Source organism: Atractosteus spatula, chromosome 7 (assembly GCF_055471065.1).
Source record: "Atractosteus spatula isolate fAtrSpa1 chromosome 7, fAtrSpa1.hap1, whole genome shotgun sequence".
Lineage (NCBI taxonomy): Eukaryota > Metazoa > Chordata > Actinopteri > Semionotiformes > Lepisosteidae > Atractosteus > Atractosteus spatula.
In genome coordinates this window covers 1,254,761-1,274,723 of record NC_142712.1, presented here as the reverse complement: position 1 = coordinate 1,274,723, position 19,963 = coordinate 1,254,761, and the positions used below count along the sequence as shown (strand labels likewise).

The following is a 19,963-nucleotide window of genomic DNA, read 5'->3' as shown; positions in this document are numbered from 1 at the left end:
CCTTTCCTGGAATACAGAGGGCCCATTTTTAAATATACTGCTGCAGTGATCTAGCCTATGGTTATCGTGGCTTAATACAGTTTGGAATGAATGACACACCAGAGGCATTTCACGTTAAAATGTGGTTGGAAATATTGAATGGGCTTGGCCTTGAAGCTATAGTATACCTGAGGGCTTCAGGCACATGAGCAACTATCATCTTCTTCAACCACCTTTTCAGAATTTATTGTCTTCTGTTTGGTTTCTAGTAGCTAATTGATACTAAGTTCTCACCAAACTATCTGGGTGTAATTCTCAACAACATGAATGTGTACCTTGTTCCAAATATCCACAAATATTTGTGTATAAAACTGCCACTTTTTCAGTTTTAGATGCACTTTCCCTATAGTTTCAGCTTGTGTCCCATTGTTGAATCGGAAGATGTTCACTGGGTCTCTCCCCTCTCAGTCTTCTCCGTTCAATTGTAAAATGATTCAGTTCCTACAGCTTGGCTGTGCAGGACAAGCCATTGTTGCTCTGTATTGTAATGAGCAAAACTGAACACAATATTTTAAATAAAGTCTTACTAGTGTAATATACTGTACAATTCTAACATAATATTTCTTTTATTCAAATTGTAAACTTTTAAATATACAGTATATTTGCTGTTTTACAACACATTGTTTAAAAATGAAAATTATCTGTCTACTTAAACACCTGAGCCACTGACGTCTCAGAGCAGACATCAGCTACCGGCTGCAAGGACTAACAGTGTTGAATATACTGTATCGCTTTGAAACTAATCTGCTTTCCTCAATTCAAAAACCCACAACAACAGTAAGAAAAAAAAATTAATCACTTAACCTTCCAAATGTCAGTCTTCCTAGCAGCACATCAGCCAACCAACCTAGTAACATACATGGACTGGAACTGAAAGAGTGTGAGGAAAATAAAACCCAGAAGCACAGCTATTGTAAAGCACTGACCTAGTTAGAAATAAGAGTCCATGGATTTGATATCCTGGAGGGGTTTTCAGCCTCTGGACTTCTAAATGCTACAGGCTGCGAGGGAAGAGGAGGGTAGTGTCGCCCTGGGTGTCGTTTGCTGGGGTTTCACCCTCTCTTGTGAGGAAGGACAGCCTCACATCATTCCTTTCATGATCAGTCAGCTGGAGAACAGCCCTGTATGCATTCCTCTGATCACTTCAAGGTAATCAGGGTAACAACTGGATAACAGCTCAACTGACAGTGCAGAGTTTTCTGTCTTTGTAAACCGTTTTCTTTTCAGTTATCATTTATTTTGCAAACGCCAAAAATGCACAATGCTTTAAAGCACCGAAAACATGCACTGCAAAAATCGCATCGGGCCTGTCTCTGATGCCTGCAGAGCCCCAGAGCCCTGTAATTATCAACCAAAATGTACAGTATGCAGACCTGTGGGAGGCTGCAAGGTTGGTGATGTTTGACAGGGCCTCTGGTTCTCCTCTCTTCTTACCACATGCAGCAGCCTGGGCCTGAAGGAAAATTCTAGAAAGCTACCCAAGCTGTTTTCGAGGAGGCAGCACCAGGCACAGACTGCGCCAAGCAAGCAGGAGCAGGAGCTGCTGTGTCTTTAAAAATGTCACCCTGCTGTAAGAACAGCGACAGCAAACGGTGAGTGTAGGACTGAGGGGGGGGCATGAAACCACACGTTTGAAGAGACCTTAATGTCCACAGTCGCCAGAAATCAAAGGGACAGAGATTTGCACTCTCTCTCTTCCTCCTCTTTCCTTTTTTTCTGCGACACTCAGTTTTTCTTCTCTTCCCTGAACTCTGTCTGCCTCCCTGCTGTGAGCCCAAAGTTGAAAAGGGATTTTAAATGTATATTTGTTCCGTGGGCTCCTGAATGAGGAGCGCTTTCATTAAAACAGACAGGCTGTCATCCGCGACAAAGACTAACCAGAGAGCGCGTGTGCACTTCAAAAGCGTTTAGAACTGTACCAGCGCGGAGAGCGACATGCGTTTATTGCCCCACTGATCTCTGGGAGTGCTCCGTTCTCTAGGCACACTTAATTTAATCACTCTCACTTTGCCGAGGCTAAATCTAATTTCTCCTGACTCTCCTACTTAGCATGCTAAATAAGGAACCGCTTTTGAAGAAGCGTTATATCCTCTGTTTTGCATTTTTTCGGGGGGGGGGGTCTTCATCATAATGACATGAATGAGCAGAGAGGAGCGCAGGCCGTGTGGGCACTGTTTCTCTGGACTCTCAGAGCACAGATGAAAGAGTAGTGTTGAAGCATCTGGTGATGTCCCTGCGTTCTCTGAGGAGAGGCTGGGGCTGTCAAAGACCTGAGAAAGAGCTTCATGCGCAAGCAGTGCTGCTGAACGCAAACTTCAAGCACGACTCTGAACATGAAAATATGTCCAGAATAAAGAGGGAGAGAAATTAAAGGCCTGTTCAACAGCGCACATCTGTGCTGTTGTGCTATTTTCTTCTGTTCAGTTTGGTGTTCAAGTGACACACAGATTTTTCTTAAATATTCAGAAGTAAAAATAACTCCAACTTCTTCGTCTCTGGAGGATCTGCTCAATCACTGGGGAGTCCAGCCTGTCCCATACAAAACCTCCAGCTTCTTTGAGTATTTTTACATTCTCAGGTAATTTGCAATTAGGCAGAGTTTGTTGTGGATCCCATCAAGTCTTAAACTAGTGAACATCCCCCTCTTGATAATCTCAGGAAGATTCATCAGAGTCACTTGTGGTGATGCCATCACACTGACCCAGTATCTGTTGCTTGTGAGCTGCTGTTGAATGGAAAAAAGGGCAATCTGTACATTACCATCGCTGCACCCACACAGTAATCCCAGACCCTAGCCAGACCATGACAGAATGACAGAAAACCCCAGAAACAGAGGGAAAGACAGCGATGCCATAAAGCACAACATCTACAGTACCTACGACAGAACCATTAAATTAGACTGGGTACAGTAAGATACAGCACATATGTTATCAACTGTTCTGTATAAGCTCTGAAGGTTTGGAAAGAAGGACATTAACCATACATTTTGCAAAAGGAAACAAAGTTTGCCCTGTGTGCTAGACTGCTTTTTACACGGAAACCTCAAACTTATTCTCTTTGATCAAAATGAATGGTGTCCTTGAGCAGAAGATACAGCAGGGCTGAATTTTCTGTGACACTAACTGAGATTTCATTATTAGCTTTTCTTACAGAGAGGCCCTTTATTCTTACAATAACTCCCCATTTTCAGATGCAGATAGCACTCACCTACTGCTTTCACATTACTGGTTGACAGATTTCTACACTGAATGGATACATCCTTGTTGCTTTATCCTCAGATCCCCCTTGTCCCAATAAGTTTCAAAAGAAACTGCCATTTAGAAATGAGAAAAAAACATAAATTGAAAGAAATAAGAAGGGAACAGTTGTTCCTGTCAATTCGTAACAAACACTTCTTCACCAAACATGTTTAAGCCTTATTTTTTTCAATTTAAGCAAATGTGTTTATAGGCAGTTTAATAAAACATTGATTGACTAGCATTTGATGAATAAATTGCAGCTTTGTGTGCATTTGCTGTAAATTTAGTGAAACCTGTTCTTCTTTTTTACTTTTCTCCCATGGATTATGATGGGGAAGCAGGGAAAACTGAGATATCCCGTTCTGAGCACAGGGAGAACCGGGTGGAGCAGGGCTGGCGATGGCCGTGATTAGGGGGACAGCTGTCACCCCCTCCTCGCCCCCAGGCAGCCTGCACCACAAACACGGCTCCAGCTCCACACTGGCTTCAACTTCACAAGCAAACACTCGGGCTCGGCTATCACTTCACTCCTAAAGAGAACAGGCTGCAAACCCTGTTACAGCCCGCCATCCTGACTCTGCTGCAGGCAGAGCCGTGTGTGTAAGGGCACATACAGGCCACTGTCTGTGACAGGACTGTGCCACGGCCTCATTCTGGACTGCAGTCAAGCTCATTTAACTCAACTGGTTTTTATAAAAAATCATATGCTTCCATAAAAATGGTGTCTTTAATATGTGCTACAGTTTTTAAGTGAAATATATACGTTGGTTAGAGTGAAGAACACAAATGAAGGTACACCTTCATTTATAACACGGCACTTGTCAGCTTTAAAAAGAAAGAAAAACATTTTTAAACAATTGTTTGTGAATTACCTGAACTAGAAATTAAATGCATTAGGAAGACATTTAACGAATCACTGAAACTGGATATAATATAATATAATATAATATAATATAATATAATATAATATAATATAATATCCCGAGTTTAAAAAACTGTGCACAACTCATCCGATGTTTCTGAAATTCTTACTGTTGTATACTGGGTTTGGCTTTTTCATGACTTTGAAGAGCCTTGAAGCCCATCCTAGCTTTTGGATGACCACTGTTTCTGGATGCTTGTCATAGGGGACATTATCCAATGTCTTGGGTATGTTGTGCCTTTAAAAGACAGGCTCACACAAGAGGCACTGGCTTTAGCTACCTGTCTTGAATTGCACTGAAAGCCCCCCAGCCCATGAATAATGCAGGATGCACTGGGTTAATGCTCAGCTCTGCTGACCCTGGATTAGTCTCCCACAATGCACCACACTCGCTGCCTCACAAGCAGGCGTTGCCAGAGGATACAGCCACACTTGGACTCCCAGCGCATTATCTGCACACCTAACAACAACAGCACCGTGCGCAACCACTCCAAGCCTAATCCCACCTTTTATTTTGCCATTTTCAAAGCCTTGAGAAGTACAGTTTCACGGGGAAAGGGGCTCTTTTTCTTTAACGATTTTCAGGCTCTAAACCCATCTTCCTCAATTTCATGCTTTTGTCCTTAGAATGGATGCTATTTGAAACAAACCGTTTACCCTCTAAATCTGTAGACATATCCGATAATATTGTTTTTTCATTATTTTGTTTTTTTGCCATCCAAACCTTTCATCCTGTCAATTTAGAGTGCCATTTCGCTAACAATTAAAAAAATTAAATTAAATAGATGTGAAAGATACATTCAGCTGGACCCTCTTTTAAAGATTGAAGCCTGCTGTTGCAACAGTGAGCTGTGCCCGTTCAGCCAGAGAGCTGACAAAAAATATGAGCTGCTTTTCTGCTTATTGAGCCCTGCCTGGCTCAAGTCACCTGCCTTAACCTTCTCTCGTTTTCATAAATGAAGCCATCAAAGTCCCGTAATAATATAAACAGTTTTCAAACAATAATCCTTTTCTGTATCCTGTTTCGCTGTACAGAATATACTAATAAAACATAAAAGCCAAATAAGAGAATTTTCTTATTCATCACTTACGTTTTTTAGCCTACATTGTTGAACTTGTAACAAGCTGACATTTAAACTAAATTCTTCTAATAATCTATCAATTTCCCCCCACTAGAACTTCAAAAGATCTACCAAAAAGCCCTTGTTATTCTATCCAGTGCACTGAAGCAGAAATGACGATGGAACTTACTCATACAGAGCATTACTGTATAAATGCACAAAGCTGTTAACGGATAACAAATATAAAGTTTTTTTATACAGTAAAAAAGCAAAAAACATTAGTACTAATGATCGTTTTAGTTATTTGTTTAATCTACTATTAACTTTTGTAAAATTGTTTATTGATGTTGGTAATCTGACAAAACCAAGAATGAGGCTCTGCACCCAAAAGGGTTTGTGAGAGTATGGAACAAGTTCCATAGTCATATACAGTTGTTGAAGCCGAACCAAACAATATGGGCCAAATTGGTTTGTAACAATTCTTATGGTCTTTTCATCTTATTTCTTATGAGTTTATAAATTCTGAAAGAACATTTTTTTTCTGTCTTTAAAGGAACAAAAAACTCTGCTCTGCTAGAAACCGAAATAGAAAGATTAAAGAACAAGAATGAAATGACTCAAAGAATGATACAAGGTAGAGTGTTCAGTCCATTAGTGAGCTTTCTGTATCCCCACATGAATTTAGAGAATGAAAGTGCTGTTCTCCTCATCTGGCTGAAAACCCTTCCCACCATGTACACAAGCAGAGGATATTTAATCCTCAAACAGTAGACATCACCTTTAGGCACACGGTAGAATGAAAGAGTATTGTATCCAGTGATGTGTATATTGCTTATCTGTGGGAGGGAGCTCATGTGCAAGTAATGTCAGGAATGTTATTGCCTAAGAGTGGCCAGGCTAGATGGCAGATTTAATATTTAATTCATGCCTGGGTTCAGACCTATTATTTGTGTGATAAGCGCTTGTTAAGATAAGATCACTTTATTAGCCATATACTGTACAATTTCTTGCATTAGGAATTTGTCTTTTCGCATACCCCAGCTTGCTCTCCATGAGACACACAGACAGAGAGAGAGGTATACAGTCAGCCATTTACTGTATACGGTGCCCCTGGAGCAGCTGGGGTTAAGGGCCTTGCTCAGGGGCCCAACGGAGTAGGATTCCTCTGCCGGCCGCGACAACCTTCCAGCCACAGGCACAGATCCTTAACCACAGTGCCACCGCTCCGCCCCTCACCTGGAGAAGACTGATGTTATCCTGTTATCCTGTTGTTATCCTGCAAATGAGCACTAGGCAAGCTGTAAAGAAGTTTGTGGACAGAAAATCTGAATGTCGGTTTCACTTCCTAACTGACTATACCCATTTTCAGTCTTCAGAGTCAGTTGACCCGAACAGGCGGATATCTGGAAATGGCATCATGTGAGTGTGAGAGCAGTTCCTGTTGTGTGACAGGGCAGGAGTCTTCCTTTCCTACTGCTATCTCTTCTGCGCATTGGGGGAAAAAAAAAACGCCAATATGCAGCACAAAAATGTTTCACCCGACATCATCCAGACATTTTCAATAACCTCTTAGTCCAATACAGGGGTGTGTGAGCAGGAGACTCACCCTACAGACTGCAGGTTCAAGGCAGGATACACCCAGGACGGAGGACAGCGGTACATTATATTGTGAGGGGACCAAAACAAACCATACCGATTTCTTTTTGTCTCCTTCACCCAAGTACATAGATATTCATTTCACTCAGCACAGAGAAAACATAAAAGGTACCAAAAACAAAACACACTGGCCTTGGTATCCCATTTTCTTGCAAACGTACATTGAAAAAAGAGAGGCAAGGCGTTCCGACACCCATGAAAGGGAATTTAAACTACAAGAAGCCGTTCGGTCGGCAGCAGGGCTCCTGAGTGCTTTTCTGAGGAGCTTGAAGGGCAGTGAAGTGGGGGTCTTCTCACTGTGGGTTCAATAATAACGATTCAGTCCGTTCCAGTACACTGACCCCATGCCTGACAGCTCGCTTATGCAAACTGACAGGTGTGCACAAAGGGGCTTCAATAATTAATGGCTGTGGTGGAGGATAAGAGTGCTTTCACTGGGCTCACCAGCCCAAACGCTCATCCCCCTCTCTTGTCATCAGCTTAACCTTCACACAACACCATCGCCAGCACTTAGCTTGAGCGAGGTGCCAAGACACACATTTATTGTCTCATCCTGGGTGTGTGCGCGCTCCTGAAATGAGATCCAGAGCCCAGCTTTGGGAGCTATTTAGATCTAGAAACCCACTCGGCTCAACAGAAGCTTTGCATTGGCCGTGCCCACAACTGTGGTGCTCCAACACTAACAAGGATGCAGTTCACCCCTGTAGCAGAAGGAAAGCTCTGAAAAGCATCTGAATGCTTAGAAATGACTTGAGCCATATGGATCCAAATGAAGAGGCTTTTAATTTTTTAAGGTGACCTTCTGGACATCATGCAAATATGAATATCAGGCAAAAATGTTAATAAAATTCCAGATATCCATGTGTATGGTTGATCAGTCTCCAGCATATATGTTTATTAACCTCTCACACTAAACGATTTTAATGTTTTGTGTCAATTTGTGTGCACTCAAAGCTACAGAAACTGGCTTAAGCTCTGGTCTGATGAGCTGCTGTGGCTCTTGCCTGGATTTCACCTTTACCCACTCCTGCTATACACCATTCTCCACACTAGTCCATTGCACACATGCACTGGGTATATTCCTACAATATACCCACCTCAAAATCCCAACTAGATGCACAGGCCAGAACAGCGCCTGGGAAACTGGAAGGGGCAAATCTTGATCAACAGCGGGTCACAGCAGAGCCATCTGCAATGTAGGAGCTCCTGGGCGTTACTGTGGTACAGTGATGACCGCTTTGCAACCACGCCCACTAAAGTGTCCTGAATTCAGCCTGCAGAGCCCTTGCAGATTAGGTTGCGGAGTATCCATTTCAAATTCACTCTTTTGCTATTGGCTTTGGAAGTCTGGGGGCTGTTGTGGCTGTGAGTGCTGTGTGGTTTACACCAGCCCGTGCACCAATACATCAGGATAAAGACAGCCTGAGACTTTGTTACTGCAGCTCCACCACGTTTCTGGAAGCCACAGCTGCTGAGGGTCAGCTCCTCTGAGGAATTCACATTATCGATCGAGTCGGAACAGCAGGCTTATTTTTATTAAAATGAAGGAAACTAACATAAGAATTGTTTAGATAACAATGGGGATGGCAGAAATGTTCCTTTTACTATTATAAAGCAGTAAAATATGGAGAGACAAAATGAACACCTGTGTCTTTCTATAGGCTTAACTTCATTCAATATGCTAATCTGTGGTCTATTAAGAAAAGTACAAATTTGTTTTTTCAGTGATAAATGATTTATCAACTGGGTTAAAATAAAGGCATTTTATATATTTCTACATTTGAATTTCTCATTATGATTTTGACCTTAACCTTGTTAATGTTCTATAAACACCCTCTGTTTTTGATTACTTTTGCTTCATTACAGTTCTCTATACACCTCCTCTGTGGACTATAAAATATTATTCGATAATTCTGCGGATGAGTCAAGGCTCTGCTCCTGCTGAAGATACTAATCTGCCAACTAAGTCCAGCTGATCCTCCTATCGAGACTGCAGCAGAAACAGCAGCCCCCAGGTGTGTGAGAAGGAAGACGTGTTGGTCTCCAGCTCAGGGAATGTGACGCAGAGATATAGGTCATCCATCACTGTGGGCGTCTGAAATAAGCCGCTGAAGCAAATATCCTTGGATCCTTCAAGTAATGGCTGGGAGAGATCTTGAGATCAACTTGCTACACAAAAGCGTAAGATTTGCACAACGGCCTCCTCTCTGTAGACTTTCTCCTGCTGCTCAGGAAAAACAGAAACCTGAGGAACTGGCTGAGTGAGACAAAATCAAAAGGCAGAACTACAGCCGCTCTTCACTTGCGACGATAAGTCCTCCTCTGTCAATCTTTCTGCGACAGAACGGGCAGTCTGCTACCCAGGGTGCATCAGCAGCTTTGAGAATCAGGACCTCGAGCCACACAGACACGGGCATCTCCCATCACCCATCCTCTCCAAACTTTCTTTTCAAAACCTAAACACATTTCATTTACAACAGGACAAGAAGGAAGCGGAGCACAAAGAATTAGCAAGAAACCAGGCTCGTATGTGATTAAGAATTCATTTGGGTGAAGATGCCAATCTACGAGATAAGTTACACATTTTGAAATGGGCCACAGATTTTAAGAATTGAATTAATCAGAGGTGATGAAACTGCCAATGAAATAAATTCTCGAGAGGATTTGAAATAATCCAGGAACTCAGTGCCGCAGGGCAAGGAAAGCACTGAAGGTGAGGAAGGGTACAGCTCTGCTATTGTAATCAGATTACAATCAGGTGATATCATGTCTGCTGATTTATCTAATTGGTTAATCTTCCCAGTCCGAATGCCTGATGACTGGGAGCAGGCCCCCACCTGAAGCCAGCGCTCTGGCGCGGAGTTCGACAGAGGGGCTGGCTGACGGTGCCGTTTGATGTTTGCACCGCTCGCTCATTGATGGAGACAAAAGAAAAACCTCTGGGAAACAGGCAGTTCCTGTCCTCTGAAATTACTTTGCAAATGAACATGCGAAAAAATTCATCACCCTGCAAGAGAGCAGCTGAGCAAAAACATGAGCCCCTTCTGCTAATTCCAGTGGCGCTGAGAATATACCATTACCTAACATCCCAGTACCCTCTTCCAGACAGAGCCCAGCCGACCCCTGAAGATTCTGACCTCAGAGCCCGGCTTCAGTCTGTCTGTGTCGGGAAACACATGAGCGTCTCACTGTTTCTGCAGACACAAGCACTGTACACAGGCCACACGTTTTTCATATTCTGTACTTTCTGTACTATACCTCATTTCACTGAACGAGCATGAGCAAACAACAAACAAGAGAAACTGAACAGACTACAACAGCATGTCCATATTTATATTGCTCTCTTTGCAATATTAGTCAGAACACAACGGGATTAGCTATCATATTCAACTGAATGAACAAAACAAATTCCAAAATACTGTTTAAAACACATTGAAAGATCATCTTAACATCTTCAACATGCTACTACCAGGTGGAGACTACTATAATATGGAAACAAAACAAAGAAATGTTTTTTTAACGGGCTTGGGCTAAACTTCAGCATTTAAGCTTTGCTCATACAAGCTCTCCATGTAATGTGGTTAACAATGAGACATCAAAATTGTGTCTCATTGCTATGACACTATGCTTCCTCTGAAAATCAAATGTGCTTTCTAAAAACCAGTTCCAAGAAAAAAAAATGGTATTGTTCCTGTCTGGATAACCTTGGGGACTTCAGCTTTTCCATGCTCCATGCATAAACAGCCACACGCTACCTCTTGTGCAGCTACCTGAATCTATAATTAATACATCTTCCACGTGCTCTGCAGATCTTGACTCTGCTTTTGTCTCTGCAGCAAGGAGGCGTGCCCCTGCTGTGATGAGGCATGAACTGCTGTCAAAAAAGGACCAGGCTGCATAATTAAGAGAGTTTTCTTCTGTGAAAGGAATTCAAACTTCAATATTTTGCTCCATGGACAGGAGTCACGTGCTTCATGCTACCAAATGAAGGCTTAAATATTAAATTAAATGACTTACAGTCTGCTCATATGTCCAACAGAAAAATAAACACAATGATTTTAAGATTCCAGGACTTATGGTCTTGTGAGAATCAATCATTTTTCCAGGCCAAGGCAGGTAGTCACTATCTCTCCAGATATTCAGTTTTGACTCAAAATAGCCGGATTAATTGAATATGTGTCTTAAAATAGAATGAAGACAATCTAAAACACACCTCTTGTACTGCAGATCTAGACTTCTCACGCTGAACCATCATATTGCCAGAGCTGTAGTGATAGATGTATGTCATTACAATTTTAAACAGGTTTAGAGTAAAAGGACAAGTTTCTCCTTCCAAGAAAGAGCTTAATTAAGGGTCACACATACTGTAAGCACAGTGCTTTCCAATTCAAGACATGACAAGAACATTTCAACCTACTCAATTTGTAGATTTTAATATTTATGTTTTTGGCCCAAATTTCAACTCAGGAACGCTGAAGACACAATGTGTACCAGGGAGCTGCCCACCACACGTAAGACACCCACGCCATGCTGCACTCTGCTTCCCCCACTCCTCAGAAAGGTCACTCCCACCCACTCCAGGAGCTGAGACAAGAAAGAGCAGTTTATTCCCTGAGATCTGAAGGTATCCTAGAATTAGCCCAAAGTGACCTTGTATCCCTTTTATAAGCCAGGGCCAATGGGATTGCTCCACATGGATGACAGATTGTAAAGCAAGTTCTACAGACGGAGGAATAACCCTGGTCCTCAGACCACAGACAGCTCTCGAGATTCACCAGCTACAGTACATGTTGTTCTGCTTTTAGCACTTCCAGCAGCACCAGGCCAGCCTGCGAAAAGAATATCAGGGAAAGGGGGAAACTGCCAGTGATGTTAAGGCACTACATTGTCTGTCTCTGGTTTCATCATTATAATTGTTGCAACTGTTTTCCAAGTGAAAAAATAAACAAAGGACAGTCTTGCTTTGTATTGTCAGATCTCAAGGCTAAATCTCGAGCTTCATGTTGCTTTGGAAATTAGACTGGGCTACTTTCTTCTAACGCTTATTAAAACTATGTTCAGTTTGTTCAGTTTAAATCAAAAGATTTTCAGCTCTATTTAGTATGTCCTTTCTTTTTGCCTATATATTTTTCAAAACAGGACATTTACTATAACATGAATCAGACATGTTAGGTCTCCATTAGGGTCCATTAATTCAGAATAATACCAAATCTGAGAAAAGTCCTTTGAGTCCTTTGAGTGTTCCAGAAGAAGACGTTCAGAAGCCACATTCCAGCTGTGTTAAGTTACAAAGCTAGTACAGTATGTACACTGCATGTTCTGGATCTGTTCGGAATATTAATTATTGGACCACACAGGTTACCCTTTAGCTTTTCATTTCCCAAGACAAATTATTAATATTTGCATCTTTAAAATGAAATTTTTTCTTTGCCATTTTTCAATGCTGCATTGCCACATGCTTGTAGAGTAAATTTAGCAACTCAAGCACATTAGAAGTGATTGAATGCTTGGCTTCTGTTCTATTAAAAGACAGCCAATGTCATTCCAGTACACTGTCCTTTACAAGTCATCACTCATCAAGTCAAACCTTCAGACCTGATTAAAAATGTTCATTCCAAGCTATCAGTCTGGTTTTGAGGAAAAACAAAACAAAAACTGTTTGAAACATCCTCCCTAATTTTTTTTACTTCATTTAGTCTGTTCAATCCCCCACCTCTCTTGTTCAGCTTTGCCTGTATTTCCCATCTTAGTCCACAACAAGATATAAATATAAATGCAATAGGGAATATTCTTCCAGATACTGTATTTCTGCAAACAACCCTCTATTGACAGCTTTGTCTATGAGTTTTTTTGTGTGAATTTTTCTATAAGCTACAAATTGTTTTAATATATTGTTATTAAATGTTGTATAAATATGTTAAAGTTAATTTAATAAATAACTATTTTATTTGATTTAAATAAATATTTTTGTATTTTTAATGGCAATAATAATTCTAAAACACTCAATAGTTGGAATAGAAGCATTCCCACTGACATTCTGAAATAGTTTTTTATTATAAAGTGCTGATCTGTATTTACAGTACAGTCCTGACTGCAAGAAGAGTAAACGTGTTAATTTACTGCAGAATATACTGTAACAGATTTAATCGATGTGTTAATTCTGAATGTGTATCTGTGCCTTTACAGTATTCAGACCCCCACTGCAGTTTCACGGACGATTAAAACCTCTAGGAACAATGGTTGACTTTTAGATTCGCTATTGCTGAGCTACTGTCTACATTCCCAGGCATCTGTCACCATTCCTCCTCTCCTCTGCAAACCAGATCTGTGAGTCCCAGAGCTCATGTTCTCTGGATGAAGAGGACTGCTCGGACTTGCTCAGAGAACTAATATTTGTGAGCAACAGCAGCAGGTCAAACACACCTTGAGTGTTTGTGAATCCATCTGGTTTCCTGCCTGGTTTTCTTAGGAATGACTTTGAGCCAAGCACTAAAGGGCAGCTGCTGCGTGAAAGCAGAAGGCCCCCTTCTGACTCTCTGAGACAATTAGAAAATAGGCCAATTAATATTAATGTGTTGTCTGCGGATGCCGAAAAACAATTAAAAATCCAATATCCATAGCCATTCTCCCCAAACTCCTGGAACATAACTGCTGATTAATATTTAAGATTCTGAAGAGAAATGGATGACAAAGGAGTGAGGGAAGACCCCCAGCTACGCCCCACACAGACACGTGCCCACACCCTTCTCTGCTCAGCTAATCTCTTTGGGCTCCCTCTGCACACATCCTGCTGACAGAGAAGAACAGAGAGCCACAGGTACTGGTACATTTACATACAGTACAAGCTTTTGTTTTCTCTCAGTATTCCTATTAATGCTCTGAAAAGCAAATTGAATGTGCATTTCCTCTAGCGCAGCACACCACATGACACAAGCAAAAGCTACCAGCAAAGCATCTTTGCAGTGCATGCTCATTTTTAAGGGGGCCTTTGGAACAGCTGTTTTTTTAAGAAAATTGTCTTGTTTACATAAACAATAGAGCACTAATAAGGGGAAGAACAGACATATGGTGAAGATCCCGAAGAGAGAGAGAGATGCACAGTGTGTCTGAAGCATGGATGTTTCATTAGAGATAAAGCAAATCAATACACTTTTAATATGTTTGATATACTGTAGCACCGCACTCAGAATCTGACTTTGTTGCAAGCAAAGACTCAGCCAGCTTCTTAATTAGCAAACACAGCCCCAGATCCCTGCTGACAGAGGAGAGTGTCTGTATACTAGTCCCACAGGTGTTCAGTACAGCCCTCTGAGTTGTAAACAGGATTTTACTACAGGTTAAAACCCAACTGGTCCTCATAGCGACCAGTCATCAACATAGCACACTGCAGTACCTCAAGAGTTAAAACACTTTCATTTTAACACATTTTAAAATGTGGCTGAAACTTTGTATTGCTCTGGAGAGAACACTAATTCCCTATCTTCAAGGTGATTGATTGGAGGTACTATGTATCTTAAGAGCCTTTAGCAGGTGAGGCCTCTCTCTTGCATCTTTTCGTAGATAGAAACGACCTTGTTTCAAAAACCCAAAGGTGGGAAAAGCAGATGAATGATAGACCTTGATATGCAGAGAGGCAGTGAATAAGAAGCACTGTCTTTTAATAGGGTCTGTTCTCAGTAATTACAATGACACAATTTGATCAGCGCGGGCTAAGTATCTTCATCTGAAGGAGATCGGATGAAATTAGCGCTGATGTAATAAGTACCATTTGTCACCATTAGAGAGAGGTGTTGACAGCTCCTGCTGTTGTCATGACAACACTGAGTCTCCCCCTCACACACACGCACACCCCCCTTTCCACACACACACACACACGCAAAAACACATCCTTACACATGTCCTGCACTCATGAGATCTGCAGCTCTGAAGTCTACGTAGTGCAAGGCGTAGGAAAACCTGCAGATAGTAATCCTTATAATCAGCACTAAGTTCCCTATTCAATAAAGTATGGGCCTGTTCTATGTAAGATAAAGGCATGTAAGGGCATACCTTCTTGTTATATATAAAACATCTTTTTGTTTAAATTGTTTCTCCAGTTCATGATCGACTTGGCCTTGCCACTGTTGCCCGATCACCAGGAACAGCGTGTTAACGACTGTGTCTGCTTTCCACCGAGAGGCAGACTTGTCAAGGGAATGTGCTGGACCTCATACTTTAAGTGCACAAGGCCTGCAGTGGGCTGGAGGGACAGGGGATTGTAGGCTTGAACTGTTAGGAAGATTCTCCCTGAATCTGGGCCAGAGCCTACAGGGATGGAGCCCAGGGACACACCACTGTGCCTGGACTGTGGGGATCCTCCTGGGCTCTGACTGATTGTCTGTGTGTTTTGATGGACACAAGACGTCTCCCCAAATAATACTTTTGCTGTTTTTCTCACCACCTGTCTTAGGTTGATATTTTTCCTTCTTGCTCCTTGACATTCACTTGCAGTCACGATATGGTAACATACAGAACCAGCTTTGGAAGACATACTGTATGCAGAGCAAAAGAACAGAGTCCCAAGTCTGGTGCATTTGAGGAGAGGTGAAGAAACAGGTATTTACAAATTTTTCATACAAGCTTAGAAAACCTCACTATTAAGTGGGCCTACATGTTTTCCAGATTCAGGCAGTGGATACACAGTACTGTATACAGTAGTTAAATTGTTAAAGTTTCCTATTTCTTCTAATTCTAAGGCTTACAGTGGCACTGTGGAAAGATCACAATCAAGATGTCTGATTTTAAATATAGCTACTGTATTAATGTAGCAAAAAACATTTTTCCATCTACAGTCTTTAAAAACCTAAAAAGGATGAATGCTAGAGATACTAACAGTTTTAAAGGAATATTTTTGTGGTATTCTTTGGTAGGATCTGAGCTTAGCAGGAAAGAGCTATGCTCTCTCTCTCCTCCTGCCAACGATAAGTGTCTTTTGTGCATTTTCCTGCTCTGAAAAAGATGGCTACACAATAATTATGTGTTAAATAACCATTTAAAGCTTTTCAACCTAGGAAATGAAACAGTGTGTAAACCATTAGCATTCTCTGAATGATGTGCTAATGTAAAGTGTGTCATGCCCTCTTAAAACAAGCTCTGATCTAAAACCACAGTGAATAACACAGTAGCTCTGGGCACATTCTGTCATTTCTTTTATCACAAAGTAGGTCCCAAAGAAAAAGAAAAAAAAGATTTGAAAAGGTATTTTAAATTGCTAAAAAATCAACGTAATGAAGTGATGGATCTGGATAAAAACAGCAACTCCTCTGGACAAGGGACATTAACTGGTTTGATTAACAAATCTTTTGTGTCATATGTTGCATCAGTCATTAAATCAGCTTGACACAGGCCTTTCAACAGTGTTTTATATTTTGCATAATTTGGTTGTTCTCCAACTGTGAGCACCAGAGCAAAGCCAGCAAACAGCCAGGCCACAGTGATCTGATGTTCATCTCCACACTGTGAAGACCTGTGCAGAGCCCACGAACAGCCAGGTCACAGTGATCTGCAGTCCGCAGTTGGTGCTACACACCAATCGGTGCAGCATTAAATCGATATTAAATGCTTGGGGCAGCACTGCTCATTCCATTTTGGGAAAACGATTACCCTCTGTAAGACGGAACATCACTTTGTGAAAAGACCCAGCTTATTTTGTGAAACATCCCTGGCCAAGCCTTAATTAAGGCTGCAGCTCTCCGAAACATCAATCAGCCACAGTTTGCATTGATTTAATAAACAGTTAATCAACAACATATGCTGCACATCTCTCTGGGGGAGCACAGGCACATGGGTTAAAACGGTTTCAGGTTCCATCAATGGCAGCCCATAGATTCAAGCACTTGCACTACGAATGAGGTCCAGGCCGTTGTGTCCATCTGCTTCAGGCAAAGTAGTGAACAACACACAGTCTGCGACACGCAGGGAACTGTCTGGCTCGAGGCCAGCTTAAGAGGTCCTATTTTTGTTCAGTATTTTTTTCAATTACTGTATATTTCTGTTGCGTGGTTTCATTGTAATTGTCTTGTCTCTCTCTGATGTGAAGACAAAAAACTATGTTATCCCTGAAGGCCTTAAGGTAATTCTGAGTTCATCTTCAAGTATTTCAAATAGAATCAAAACTGTTTTGTTCTGAATGTGCATATTTTCATACCTAATTTTCTACACCCTCTAGCCTAGATATCATTCACATTAATCTTTTGAAATTGTTACAAAAATAATAGCTGAGAATAATAGCTGAGAAAATGGAAACATACTGTATATAATATATATGTATATCTAATATATATACAGTACAGTATTGGAAATACTGTATACAAATACAGTTTGCAAAAACAGTCTGTCAATTTACTATTCTTGTGCAGATGTCTTTAATCTATTGGACAGCTAAAAAAAACAGGGTCCTGCTAGGTGCAGTTGATCTGGTAAATAAGGAGGGGATGGCACCTTCATTCCCAGGACAGCACAACACCACCTCCCCGCGCACAACATGAGCACAAGCTTCCTAATCGTGAATTTAAACATTCCAGCTTTCCTTAGAAACAGTCAGGTTAATGATAATCATGTAGCAGAAGTACAGGGGTCAGTGGTGACAGTGCCACTAGGTCATTTCATCCTCCACTTCATTTTAAAGAAATTCCCTTAACATGATGTCAGCGTACCGTACCGCGAAACACACAGCAGCTTGCAAAAAGAAGGGCGGAGTGGTGGATCTGTGCCTGTGGCTGGAAGGTTGCTGGTTCAAATCCCGCGGCCAACAGAGGAATCCTACTCCATTGGGCCCCTGAGCAAGGCCCTTAACCCCAACCGCTCCAGAGGCGCCGTATAAATAGCTGACCCTGTGCTCTGACCCCAAGCTTCTCGCCCTGTCTGTGTGTCTCATGGAGAGCAAGCTGGGGTATGCGAAAAGAAATTCCTAATGCAAGAAACTGTATATGGCCAATAAAGTGATCTTAAATCTTTTCTTAAAGAAAAAGAAGACTAAAGCTCCCGAGTTAAAGAAATGAACACAGAGGAAAGGAAGCAGGTGCCTGCAGCCATGATTTACCTGCAGTCAGCCTCAGGAGCCCAGAGCCAGTTCAGCAGGAGGACACATGGCGGCTCGGGAGAAAACACCCGCAGGAGCTGCGGGGAGGGGAGAACTCCAGCTCACGGGCTCACTGGATTCCAGATGTTTTCCTGTTTGTCCCCCCACCCCAGTTTTGAAACAGGCTGATTTTTTGTTTTATTTCTCTATTTCCCAAGCCTGATGCTTTGCGGATTCTGGAGTGCTGCTGAAGGCAGCAGGTTCCTAAGGGTGATCATGCCTGGAAGTGTGTCCTGGGGACGGGTGGCACTGTCTGCGGGGCAAAAAGGGGATTTTCCTTTCTTTCCAGCAACGGTTCTTGTCACTTAACCAAAAATCCTGGAAATCAAGGGTCGTTGATGGAGAACGTAGATGATAAATTATTTTGGCTACCATCATCGCACCACATTTTCAATCAGCAGACAAAGTTTAAAATGGAAAACAGGGCTCTGAGTCCACACCCGCTCCTCCTGTCTGTAGCGCCGAGCCCAACGTGTCGGGGGACCTGTAAATGAGCCCGAAGGCCTCCTGCCCATGAATGTTGTTGAAGATAAAAGCAGGGCAATGTGCTCCAGTGTAAACACTGTCACAATACCCTGCTGGCTGCGGCCTCAGGCTCTGTGGGCCCTTCTGCCACCCTGCCGAGTGATAGCCCCCCAAGGACAGGAGGGCCAGCCGGCCGCAGAGTGGAATCAGGCATCTTCCTGCCAGCCCCGGACGCCTCGCCCTCTTCTCTCCCGGCCTCCGCACGGCCCGGCCCAGGAGCCTGCTTGGGAATATCTCTGACGATGTTTAACATTTTCAACGGAGGGAAGGAAAAAAAATAGCTAAAGATTCCTGTCGTGTCATGTTGTCTTAGAGTGACATAAAAGCCTGTGACATGTGACATTAAACAAAGGTCACGCTGACAAGCAGACTGCAGCAATTCCTGCAGAGCCTTCACTAAGCCAGCACTTAAAAAAAAGAAAAAAATTACCTCATTTCTTTCTGCAGAGAGCAGCAGAATGGCCCTGGATATTTTGTTGTTATTATTTTTACCATTAATACACAACACTGAAGAGAAAGAATGCTCTTTATTTTCCAAATTCACTTTGGACATTGGGGGTTTTTAAGGACTGCGTCACTCTGCTGTCTGGTACAGAGAGTTACTTGGAAAAAGAAGACACAATAAAAGCCCCATTTGCAGGAAATATTTGAAAGCTTTGAAAAATATGTTTCTTTTCAGAAATGTATTATAGGAAGGATAAGTTGAAATTTTAAATAATTAGCTATTACCTTAGCTATTACCACGCTACAGGTCTTTTGGTCCCATTTTAAGCAATTATGCAAAAATCAATATCTGCTCTTTATTTCAAGTACCTACGAACTGTCCTGCACACATAGACTATAACATTTAATTTAATTTAATGTAAATCCTTCATGTTGCTTTAAAACATGATTAGTACACATTATTTCAATATTGTGGTTCACTTTTATATCACAAATTACTTAAAATAATGTGAAGTGAGGTGTATTTAAGAGAAAAAAAAGAACCTTAAAACCTTCATCATCCAAAACCAAAAGTAAAGCATCATACGAGCGCAATGTTGATCCTGTATTTCTCCTGAGGAAGAGGAATAGAGTGGAATAGAGCCCCAAGCCAACAGAGAGAAAAAGAGACACTATGCTTCCAGCACCACTGCAGAAACGCACAGCTAGACTCCAGACACATCTGCATATATTCACACTTCTCCATGTGGTGTTAATTTAGATTTATTTACAAACAGTGAAACCCTAAACAGAGGGCACTAGTGGAAGTTATGTATGTGCAGGCACAGTTAAAACTAAGAACAGGAGACAAGGGGTTTTTACAGATTGGGTTGTGGGAGTTTGGAACAAGCAACCCAGTCATCTTGATGAGGTCCATGTTCTGGTCTGTTTCAAAAGCTGGCTAGATTAGATCCTTGGA

The 19,963-nt window shown here is 41.8% G+C and overlaps 1 protein-coding gene across 1 annotated transcript in view; it reads right to left on the bottom strand.

The window, feature by feature from the left end:
* Window positions 1–19,963, bottom strand: part of dscamb (DS cell adhesion molecule b) — a 166,411-nt gene that overhangs the window by 57,440 nt on the left and 89,008 nt on the right. The window lies entirely within an intron of this gene.